Genomic DNA, 12,476 nt, shown 5'->3' with positions numbered 1-12,476 from the left:
AAACTCTAAATAGAGGAGATAAGATACATCTAGACTTTGAAGTAGGACACCTCCAATTTCTTTCCCAGTATGTGATGGATTGCAAACACTTTCATGTTTCATAGAAAATATATGACATATTTAAAAGGATGGTACAGAAAATTCCTATTTCTCCTTTCACTTCCCCAGTTCCACCATCAAAATTCTGCTCCAGAGTTGTAATGTATATATATATGTATATATACGTATATCCAGTCCATGTGTGTACCTTGACATACCATAATTATCTAAAATCCACAGATTACATTAGAGTTACATTGGTAGAATATGTTTCACGGACTTAGACAAATGTGTAATGACATATATCTCTCCCTAAAGTGTTAGAATAGTTTTATTGGGTTAAATATTTTTCTGTGTTGTATGTTTTCCTTTTTTCTTCCATACTAATCTTTGACAACGATTAATCTTTTTACTATATCCATTGCTTTTTATTCCCAGAATATTATATAGTTAGGGTTATACATTATATCAGTTGTATTCCTATTACTATGATAAAATACCATAACCAAGGCAACTCATAAAAGAAAGGATGTAATTGGGCTTGTAGTTCTAGAGGGTCAGATCCTGTGATGGTGAACCTAAGGCAGGAACAGATGAGAGCTCACATCTTAAACTGCAAGCAGGAGGCAGAGGAAGCTGATTCAAAATGGTGAGGGTCTTCTGAAACCTTAGAGTCCACCCTTAGTGACACACCTCCTCCATGTCCACACTTTCTAATCCTTTCCAAACAGATGGGGACTAAGTTATCAACTTAGGAGTCTTTGAGATCCATTCTCATTCAAAGCACCACATACACTGTCAAACCTTACCAGAATTACTTTTTTCTCTTGCATGTAGGTTTCCTTCATGTCTTTTCAAGGCTTGGTAGCTCATTCCATTTAAGTACTGAACAATGTTCTATTTTTAACATATACCACAGTTAATTAACTTGCTTACTGAATGACTTATTGGTTATCTCTATAATTTTAGCAATTGGGACTAAAGATGCTGTAGCAATCTATAAGAATGTTTCTAGGGAGCCATACTTTCCAACATCTTCGGGTAAATGCCAAAGATAATGGTCCCTGTGTTGTTTGATAAAATTATATGTACTTTTGTAAGAAACTATCAGTATTCCAGAGATTCTGTATCACTCTGTTTCTTTACCAGCTATGAGTGGAATTTTTGCTGCTGAGTATCCCCTTCAGCATTTAGTGTGATCTGTGTTCTGGGTTTTGGCCATCCTAAAGCTACATAGCATTATCTCCTTTGTTGTTTTAATTTACATTTGTCTGATGTCATTGATGTATAGTATTATTTTTATGCTCATTCACCATATATATAATATATAGCAGGGAAAAAGTTGTGCTCTGATATCACAAGGAGCTTTCATATATATATATATATATATATATATATGGTGCTTGACATGACCTTTGGTCCAGATTATCTTCAGGATAGTTGTGGTTTCTTTTGTTTTGTTTTGTTTTTTGTTTTCCAGAGATGAGGACCAAACCCAGGGCCTTGTGCTTGCTAGGCAAGCACTCTACCACTGAGCTAAATACCCAACCCTGATAGTTGTGTTCTTATTTTTGATTTTGAAATGCTCTTGTAAAATTTTTATGAAAATGTTTTATCACATACGTCTTTCTAAAAGGTTCTCCTGGTCTGTGGATCATTCTTCTAGTCTCTTGTCAGTGCCTTTCATAGAACAGACATTGTCAGTTTTTAATGAAATCTAGTTTATGAGCTTTTTCTCAAGTGAATTGTGCCTTCAATCTTGTATCCCACCCTAACTTTTAATTTAAAATATACAATTATTGTAGACAAAATGTATTTTTTTTAGTGTTCTGGAACTTTCCTAGATCCATGACAATACAGCTTCAAGACAGATTATACATAAATACCTTCAAGGCAATATGTGAAACATAGATTATTATTTCAATTTATGATAAAGATTTTGTGCTTCTCACAATAAAATTTATATTTTGTGGCTATTATACCAGTACATCTAGATTGATCCATTTCTCAGCCTCAGTCTCAAAGGGAGAGCTCCTTTAATGTAAGCAATTTAGTTTAATCTGTCTTGTCAAGCCATGCTTAACTGAAATGATAATCTTAGAGACTCTTTCTTTTCAATTCTGTAGGGAGCTTTGTACTTTCATATGCAACGATGAGCCTAAAATAATGTTCTCTGGGCAAATATTTCTTAAAATGAATGTCTGTTCTCATGAGCTAATTAAGAAATGCACTTGCAGTGAAACATTCAATGCAGAGTACAAGGTAATAGCTGTGAAAGTTGCAGAAAACAAATGCAATGAGCTAAAATGTCAGAGATGTTCCCTTCAAAGTTCACAATGACATGTCCAGGAAATTATCTAAAGAAGGGTAGTACAAAATCCCCTACATATCTAAAACTAATGAAAATAATTCCTGGGCATTGTTACTTTTCTACAAGATTTGGAGCAATAGCCTGCTATCAAAACACAAGAGTTAACAGACATTCTGAAATATACCTCAAAGATAGGACATTTAGCCAGAACTAAGTCAGATATAGCAAAGTTATACACTAGGCAACATCTCTTGGACTTGAAAAGGGGAGGATACCATAGAGCTTCCCTTTAACGCCACTTTCAAAGACATTTTTCATTTCTCTGCTTTCAATGGGAGAAACATGCATTTCTAGGAATCCAGTGAGTGACACTTCCTGGGACATTTTGCCAGTGATGGTTTTGCTAATCCCGTGCTTTTGTAAGAACCCACTAGATCTTACCCTTTACATCAGCGAATAAAATATTTATGTATGTTATGCATCTACAATTCCAGGTGGAAAGTTAAAAATTATTTATGCCAATATTCTTTGTCCCAAAGCTGTTGAAGCAAGCAGAAACTAACTCTAAGGAAATAGTGCTGGCCTTACATTCATGAAATATAAATGGCAGCGACTGGAAAGTCCATATAAGATCTATGTGGGCTGCCCAGGGTTAAGTCCAACAGAGATTTAAAACAGATGATGCTTAGCAGGGAAAAGGTTGTGCTCTGATATCACAAGGAGCTTTTCCTTTGAAGTGAGCGGCTCTCATTTAAATCCATCTCTTACCATTTGCAAGTTTCTAAGAATTGTTCAAATTACTTAGTGCCTTTGAGCTTCAGGCTTAATACTTGTAAAACAAAAATCTCTTAGATTATGGCTGACAGCAAATAAAATACATTTATAAATTCCAAGTACCATGCCTGTGACATACTGGGGCTCAATCAATGTTCCTGTTAAATTCTGCATAAACATTTACATATATCCACTTAGACATTCACTTATGCCTTCTTATAAATTTATTAGACACATGTTTGATATTAGCAGTACTCAGAGTACCTCCATAATTATTAAAGGCATACATACTTTTTCAGTCCTTATGTATATCAGGGTTCTGGAGGAGAGATGAGAAATATAATACATTTCATCTGTAATATACAGATTTCTCCTCATCTAAACTCTTTGTTCTGCATGATTGCTCAGCAATTCCTGCATTTCCTCTTTGGGAAGAAATCCTAACCCATGTGGGCAGTTTCTCCTCCATCATTTCTCATAGGAGAGGCATTAAGTTTGACGCCAAGAAGGGTAGGCACATGCTCTCTGTTGCCAAGGTCTGCATCAGATCACTGGGTTACTTTGGGAAAATGCCTTCAGGGTTGCTTATTTTGTTATTTCTTCTGTGGTTATAGTCTTTATCCTATCCAGTTGTGAACATCATGCCATCAAACATGGAAAATGATGCCATATCTAATTCCATATAAAGTATATATCTTCACAAAAATGTAATGATATCAGTAATTTTTAAGAGGAACCTAACATTAATGGATTACTTCCTTATTTTGTCATAATTTGTAACTTTCATAAGTCAATATGACCCACATATCTGGGTTGCTAGTTTAAGCAAATTAAAAACAAAAGATGACCAAGTAAATCTGAATTTCAAATTTGCATTAAAATATTTTTATGAATATGTCTCAAATATTGATTAGAGCTTATGAATAACAGCTGTTCATTATTAATTAATAATTAAAGTCTACCTAAACAGCCTTTATTTTACCTAGTGAGCTCTTTCCTGACTGCACAGGTTAGAAATACACAGCACATGCAAAATGTATTTATAAATATGTGTGTTCCAAATCAGAATTATTTCCGATTTCAGATCTGATCATGTGGTAGTCCATTCTTTGTTACTCTGGTGAAATATAGAAATCAAATTGAATATACTGTTTCTTTATAAAAGTCGAATCATACTTAGTTCTTAGTTCTGGAGTCTCAAGGGCATGAAATTGATTTTCTATAAAGGTCCCTTGATGGCCTCATAGCATGGCAGAGGAGAAAGCAGTCATCCATACAAGGTCCAAGAGCAGTGGATAAGTGCATTTTATAGTGGTAGGCATCTATGACCCAATGCTCTATGGCAAGATGGGGGGCTGGGCACAGTAACAGCAGAATCCTCATCAGGTTGCTGGTCTCATAGCCGAGTATGCACAGTAGCAATGAAATCTTTCTTTAAACAAGGTGAAAGATGAGGCCTGACACCTGAATCTGTTATCTGCTCCAGTGTGCACTGAGGGCCACACAAGTACACACACATACACACACCACATTGCCTCACCTATCAGCATCATCACCCTGGGAACTATGCTACTAATACATTTACTGCTTCCTTTGGAGGACACCCTAGAACCTTCTCTGAACCATATCAACTGTCTCATCACTTATGTATGAGCCCTTAGCAATTCCTTCTAAAACTTATATGGTCTTCATTCTGCCTTTAATAAAGGTTACTAATCTCAATCTGTATATCTGTGCATCAAACTGCTCTACACTTCTTTACCAACTGTGAGCAGAATGTGGAACACACTAGACAGCTCTGCCTAATTTCAGTCTGTCACCTGCTATCACCTACTGAAAGCATGGGTATGTCAAGCTGCTTTTCAGCCATTTAGTTTCCTAATTTACCTTGTCACTGTGGCAGCTTTTGTGAAGTAGGATCTAATTATGTTTTCTATGAAACTCTACTTGCAAAGAGTGATTTTATTTATTTATTAAATAAAATAGAATTTTATTTTTCATGTGTGAGTATATGTATGTATGTGCAAGAAAATGCACACATGTGTATGCAAGTTCATATGCTTCTGTATACACGGAGAACAGAAGACACATCAGATTTCTTATAGTGGTCATTACCAGAGTTTGTGGGAAGCTAGCTTGATGTGTGTAATGTTGGGACTTGAGCTTTGGTTCTCGTGATTATGAGTGCTCTTAACCTCTGAGTCATCTCCTCAGCCCTGAGTTCATATGGTTCATAGATATATTTGAATACAAATTTCTGGCCTTTGCTAAAAGTTACTTCTTAATATGTGTTCTAGAGTATAAATACTTAACAGAACTTTGCTCTCGACATACTTTATGTAAGATACATAAATTCACATGTGTCTAAATCATAAACATTTTGGAATTATAGATAGATGCAACAAACATTTAATTAATCTCAGCGTGAAAATACTTTAACAAGTTTTGTGGTGTATTTCAAAGGTTATTTCCTGTAGATACATTATTAGCAGTCTGTGTATGCATAGTAATCTTTATAGTAATAGTTTATTACTATGTCAATAAACAATGTGTGTTTATAGAGTGCCTGCCACTGTGATAAATAATCTCCATATATACTACCAGTAAAAGCTCACAATAATCCTCATGAGTTGATTGCACATATTCCATTTTCTATATGAGAAAATGTGAGCCTCAGCCAAAATCATAGAGCTAGTAAGTTAGAGAGGATAATGCTTACCAACCAGAAACCTTATCTACAATGTAGCATTATATTTCTGGATTCAAGGTCCCCATAGTCTGTTTGGTTGATGGGTAGGCCACCCTCTGGGACTCTTTTCTCAACCTTTCTTTAAAGGAGTGGTTTTCAACTTTGCTAATGCTGCAACTGTTTAAAACAGTTCCTCATGCTGTGATGACTCCCAACCATAACATTGTTTTTGTTGCTACTTCATAACTGTAATTTTGCTAATGTTATGAATTGTACTGTAAATATCCGTGCTTTCTGATGATGTTAGATGGCACCTATGAAAGGGTCATTTGATCTTTTGTTTGAGAACTGCTGCTTTATAGGCTGTTGGTATGGTGGGACCAGTCTACTGCCTACCACTCTTTTCTCTGGATTGGAGGATGCATCTTCCAACAGAGCTTGTCTTTAGAGCCAATTTCTTCAGGGTCGACCCTCCTATGAGACCATCAAAATTAGACCAAATGCACCTGAAAATGGCACCTTAGAGAAGAAAAGTCACTCTAGATACTGTTGAAAAAATATGTGGATATATTATAAATAAATATGTATTTATATAAATATATATCGATTTCTGGTATTTCCCCTTACCCTCTGACTTCCTGTTAGCCTTCTCTGGTTGATGACTCAATATCCACATTACAGCCTCTAAGTTAAGCTACTCTTTCCTTCCATAATTAACTTCTATGATTATTTTTAAAACATCAGCTTTTTCCTATTTAGCACTAATTTTGTTTAGCATTCTTGGAAACTACACACAAAGGAATTAAATAATTTACCAAGGCTGCAAGGAGGTGTGTGAAGAGGTAGTAATTGCTATTGTTTTAATATAGAAAGTAACTAGTCTTAGGCTAAGAAAAGCATCTTTGTTTAGCAAGAGAAAAGTTCAAAGCTTGGTGTGGTGGTACCCACTCAGGATCACAGCACTGATGAGATGGGGCAGGAGGTCCAAGAGTTCAAGGTCAGGGGAGGTTGGAGAGCAAGCACAAGGCTCGCTTGTGCCACATGATATCTTGTTCTAAACAAACAATGGAGTTCTGGTTTCATTTGGCTCCATGTGGAAAATTCGTAAGTAGACCCAGAATGCTTTGAAAGGCTTCATACAATATTTATTAACAATGACAAGTAGTAGTACAATGAGACAGGAAAAGAGTAAGGATAGTGGACTTTTGACAGATGGTAAAACATAGTACAAAGCCCAGAAAGTTCTGAGGGATATCTTAACATTCTAAACTTTTTGTAGAACTTTTAATCCAAACAAATTACAAACTGCGATTTCTAAGAATCTGCCTTAAAATAAAGCTTTTTCCCACCGTAGTGTGAAGATTGCAGAAAACACCTTCTGTAGTTCTTGCTGGGGCATCTCAGAGTAGTTTACAAATGTTGATAGTTAAGCTATGATGTTAGGAATGTGAGTGCTTTTCCGGGAAGCCGCCTACTCATTTTGGACATATGTTTATAAGATGAGGATCAAAGTGCTGACTGTAAATAAGAAGCTCTTTGAAAGCCACATTGAGACAATATTAAATCCGTAGACCATTCACATCCTCTTTTCTTTCACCATTCATTGGAACCTGCTGAAATAATGAAGACTGTGTTTGATGTACATCTATTGCTGAAGCACAGTTAGTGGGAATTATCTTTAAATTCAATGAATGCTTATGTAAAGCAATCAGACATATGCCCAATGCTGTTTGCATTATTTAGTAAAATTCTAATTATTTAGATACTATGCATAAAATGGAGAATTTGTATTCAAAATTTGAAGCTTAAGTCCTTAACTATATAATTGTACATGATTTTCCCCCAGAGCCATAAAGAGAATCATTCATCTATGATAATTACATATGAACAGGAATTAAAAACACTTGTAATTTAAATAAAATCAATAAAAAGAGCTGTCAAATATCTACTTGGGCTCATTTCATGGAAATCTTCTATAGTTGTGTTCAACATTTCTTCCTTCTTTTCCGATTATAATTAGAATATTTCTATTAATTTAAAATGAGGCCCTGAACATATTAACAGTTCCTTTAGAACCATGGACTGGTTTCTTTGCCCAGCTCCTAGCAAGGTTCACTGTATTTTCTAGTTCTCTTAATTAGGATTAACTAGAACTGGATTGTTGAGTCTGTTCAGAATTATAACTGAAGTCATAAAATATGGGAGTTTTATAACTAGTCTCTCTTACTTAATATACTTTTCAAGTCCGTGCATGTCATGTGTGGGTTCTCCACTTGTAGAGCTGAACATTATTTTATTATTATAAATAATAAATAATGCTAAAGCATTATTTTATTTGTCAAAGCGTCAATTTATGAATACTAAGTTTATAAGCTTTTAGTGACAAGGTTGATATGACAAAGTGAAAATTCCAAAGTGTTCCCAAAAGCATGTGTGCTGTTTTACATTCTTCCAGTGGTGCACAAGGGATTGGTTTTCTCAGTATCATCCACAATGCTTTTCATTATCTGCTTTTACTTTATAAATAGTTACTTTGGAATGGGCAAGATTTGTACTTCCTATGAGTAATGATGCACCTTTATGTTTGTGTGAATTTTAATGTGCATGCATGTTTAGTGAGGGTTTCCAGGAAGCAGCTGAATATATTAGAAAATGGTAGTTCTCTCTGGTTGGGCTTATGGGGACCATTAAACCCATCCTTGACCTTGTAGTCACATCTAGGCTGCACTTTGTGTGACTATCATGATGTTGAGATTTTAGCTTTACTAGTACCATGAAAGTAGAGAGAGCAGAAGGGAAATAGGTTGGACTACTACAGAGCTCTCTGTTTCTGTTGAAATTCAAGTATTTTTGTTGAATAAATGCTTATTAGCTTGTGATAGACCTGTGGTCATCTTCCAATGTTTTAAAGAGGTTGATATTGCTTTTAGGAAGACTTTTAAACAGATACTGTGGTAGTCCTCTGTCCCTTGTGATGAATACAAAATTAAAGTCCATTTAAAACAATTCCTTTCTTGAGAGAAGATCTCATTCTGTAGCCCTGACCTGTGGTGACATTGCATTCCCCCAAAATATTGTGCACCCTTATAAACTTATCTGGGGTCAGAGAACAGAACAGCCACTAGATACAGAGGCTAGAAAATGTTGGCACTCACGCCTTTAATCCTAGCATTCCAGAGGCAGAGATCCACCTGGATCTCTGTGAGTTCAAGGCTACACTGGAAACAGCTAGGCATGGTGACTCACTCCTTTAATCTCAGGAAGTGAAGTCAGAAAGCACAAAGGTATACAAGGCACGAAAACCAGGAACTAGACTGGTTAAGCATTCAGGCGTTCTAGAAGCAGTTCAGCTGAGATTCATTTGGGTAAGGAGTCAGAGGCTTCCAGTCTGAAGAAACAGGATCAGCTGAGGAATTGGGAAGGTGAGACAGTTGAGGCTTGTTCTGCTTCTCTGATCTTCCAGCATTCACCCCAATAACTGGTCCTCAGGTTTGTTCTTATTAATAAGACCATTTAAGATTCATGCTACACTGACCAGGATAAAACTTAAGGTATAATGTATTATGGCCTTGAAATCATAACATTCTTCCAGCTTCAAACTCATGAAGGCTGGAATCAGAGATGTGAGCCACTATAGCAGCTGAAAAAATCCATTACTTAATTGATTAATGTTCTTTGTTTATCTGCCAATAGTAATTGTGTTGGATAGATCTTCATATTTCTGGAATGTCCTCTTTGTGGGCATGGCTACACACTTTTGGTTCTGGTACTTTCTTCAAATAAATTCTAAAATCCATTTTTTTTTTGCAAGCCTCCATTGGAATATTACATTCCCATTTAATTAGTATGGATTTTTAGACAACAGTTTATATTAAATTTTTGAAGTAATTTTTATTCTCACAGAATTAACTGGATATCAGATGTATATCCTTATCTGTACAATTTGATGTGGAAGTAATCCATACCTTATAAAATACAGATTAAAAAGAGAAGGATACAGTGACATGAATCTAGACATAGAAAGAGGTGTTGGCTTGCCCATTGGGGTAGAAGAAGGAAGCGCAGTGGTACTCTGTGTGTTTTAAGACACTGGCTGCATTCTGTCTGTCAAATCTGGACAAGATGAATGAGTACTTAGAGAATTTCTCTTAGTTCTCAAATTAGAAATTGCTCCCTACAAACATGCAATCACAAAAGGTAATTCAGGATGTGTTTCTGGAGAAGAGCACATAAAGCATTGCTGATTGTTTTCTTTGAATTGATAGCTTTCATTTGACCTGAGTTGACTTTACGTTTCCCTTCTTCTGGCCAGCTCCTTACCACCTTTCCTTTTATATTTTATATTGATACCCAGTTGTGAGAAAAATTCAGGTATCACTATGTCTGGAATTATCAGTTTACATGCAAGGGTCATGTGTGAAGGTCAATGACACTCATTCATTCCTTCAGCAGATCTGCAAGCGAACCTAGTGTCCATTCACTTCTATTACTTGGTCTTCATAACCCAGCTTTGATGAAGTTCTGACTGACTTTTGGTTCAGTGAGCATCTATTCAGTACATTTGTGCTAAATTTATTTAAACTATTTCTGTTGTTTTAATCATATCCATCTTCAATTTAAGATTTTATGCACAGCCCTCACAGTGGAGATATAAGACATTCTTTTAAGCTTCTCTGTTCCCTAATTTATGTTCTTATTCTTTCATTGGTTGAAAAATAAAAACTATTTACCTATGTGGATATGAACATACATATAACAATTTAAATGTGTATAATTCTGTATCTGCATGTGTGTATATGTGTGTGTGTGTGTGTGTGTGAGAGAGAGAGAGAGAGAGAGAGAGAGAGAGAGAGAGGAGAGAGAGAGAGAGAGATAGAGAGAGGATGAGAGAGTGTGTGCTGTATTATTAGATTTTTAATAACATTTTAAGGGGTCATTAATTTAGGTAACTTATTTCCATTAATGATTCACTCACTCAAACTTATAAGCTAATTTTATACACAGTCATTTATTGATACCCTTTCCATAATTCCAAATATCTTGAAAAAAATCACAGTAATATACTTTACCTCTATGCTAGTGTTTATTTTACTGATTTAAGACACTCATTATTCAGTGTGAAGTTTGATATTATTGCAAATAGCACTTCCAAAGCAGGGTTTCTTTATCAACAATAGGTAAATCTTGAATATTTATTACTTTTTATTTTGAACAATTAAATTTTTTCCATTCACATGGTTTTCTGTGAAAAAAAATATTGACCCAGTGGGAACAAAATAAAATAAAATGAAGACAGAATATAGTGACAGAGGAAATAAGATTGTAGATGGATGACTGTACTCCCACTCAGGCAAAGATGTTTATTGCAATAGGGTACAGGATTAAGTTATGGCTTTAATTATGGTAACCAAGAGGGAAGTGAAATATAGAGTATCACCTAGTTCAAGTTACCTTAATTAAGGAAGAATAAGCTGAACATGAAAGGAGCATTTCCTCTGCCTCAGACTGCTTCCAGGGCATCTTGCTATTAATTCTATATATGGGACTATAGCTCACACAGTTGATGGCATTTTCATGTGTATGTGTGTGTGTGTGTGTGTGTGTGTGTGTGTGTGTGTGTGTGTGTGTGTGTGTGTTTATGTGTGTATGGATTCTGATTCTCAGAGAAAACACAATAAAAAAAAACTGAAATTAACTGCTTCATCCAATAGGCAGATTTTAGACATTCTGGAATGGTGCACAGGATATAGTTTTTGAGTCTTCTTTAGAGTTAGTTTTCTATCTTCACATTCTTGACATGGCTTCTAGAAGCTTCCTGGTTGAAACCCAGCAAGAAAAATAAATAAGCAATCTGTATAGGTTTCCTTAAGCTTCATCAGCATCCAGACAGGTCATTCCACAACTCACTGAAAGCAGGAGGGCAAAAGCCATATACCAGGTGAGAAGCTGATTCCCCATACACACACAAGGGATATAGAAGAAGAGAGAATATGCACAAGAATCTGGGGAGGTAAGGATAAGAGTCAGCTCCCTTCCTCCATAAAGATTTGGTGAAACTTCCTTTATTCACAGATGTTTTGAGTTGCTGAAGTCCTTTTTTGTTGTTGGTTTTCAGGTGAAATGATCTATATTTTGCTGTCACGGATTTTGAAAAGAATGTGTTGACTTTCAAGTTAGAGCAATAATGCACAACTTAGAGCAAGTACATGTAAAGGCTGAGGCACAAGGAAGCCAGAGATATTTGAGATCACAACCACTGGATTATAACCACAATCACTCCACAATGACACCTGAAGATCACAATGATAAAGGAGTTTCTCTTCAGCGTGGGACAGTCTGTTTCTCCAGGACCAGGGGTCCCCCTTTATAGGAAATGTGGATTTTAAATATATTTAAAAATTTTAATTATGTGCATGTGGACTTGATTGATGTGCCCACTGAGTCCAGAAGAGCTTGTCAAACAGCCCAGAGTTGAAGATACAGATGGTTGTGAGCCTCAGGACATGGCTGGCTACTGGTAACTAAACTTAGGTCTTCTGTAAGAGCTGTGCATCTTTTTAACTACTGAAACATCTCTCCAGATCCCTGGAAAGTAAATTTTATATTTGGCCATAGTAAAATCAATGATAGCATCAAAGACTATCTCAAGCTACAAAATTATTA

The 12,476-nt window shown here is 35.7% G+C and overlaps 1 long non-coding RNA gene across 1 annotated transcript in view; it reads left to right on the top strand.

Annotated features, from left to right (window-relative positions):
- LOC119089003 overlaps positions 1-12,221 on the top strand; it is a 156,998-nt gene extending 144,777 nt beyond the window's left edge. The window contains exon 5 of the long non-coding RNA XR_005092779.1: positions 11,929-12,221. This is a non-coding gene — a long non-coding RNA (uncharacterized LOC119089003). The remainder of the gene's footprint in view (positions 1-11,928) is intronic.
- The last annotated feature ends 255 nt before the right edge of the window (positions 12,222-12,476 follow it).

This window comes from Peromyscus leucopus, chromosome 14, assembly GCF_004664715.2.
Source record: "Peromyscus leucopus breed LL Stock chromosome 14, UCI_PerLeu_2.1, whole genome shotgun sequence".
Taxonomy (NCBI): Eukaryota; Metazoa; Chordata; class Mammalia; order Rodentia; family Cricetidae; genus Peromyscus; species Peromyscus leucopus.
Note: the sequence above shows the minus strand (reverse complement) of the source record. Positions and strands in the feature narration are given on the sequence as shown.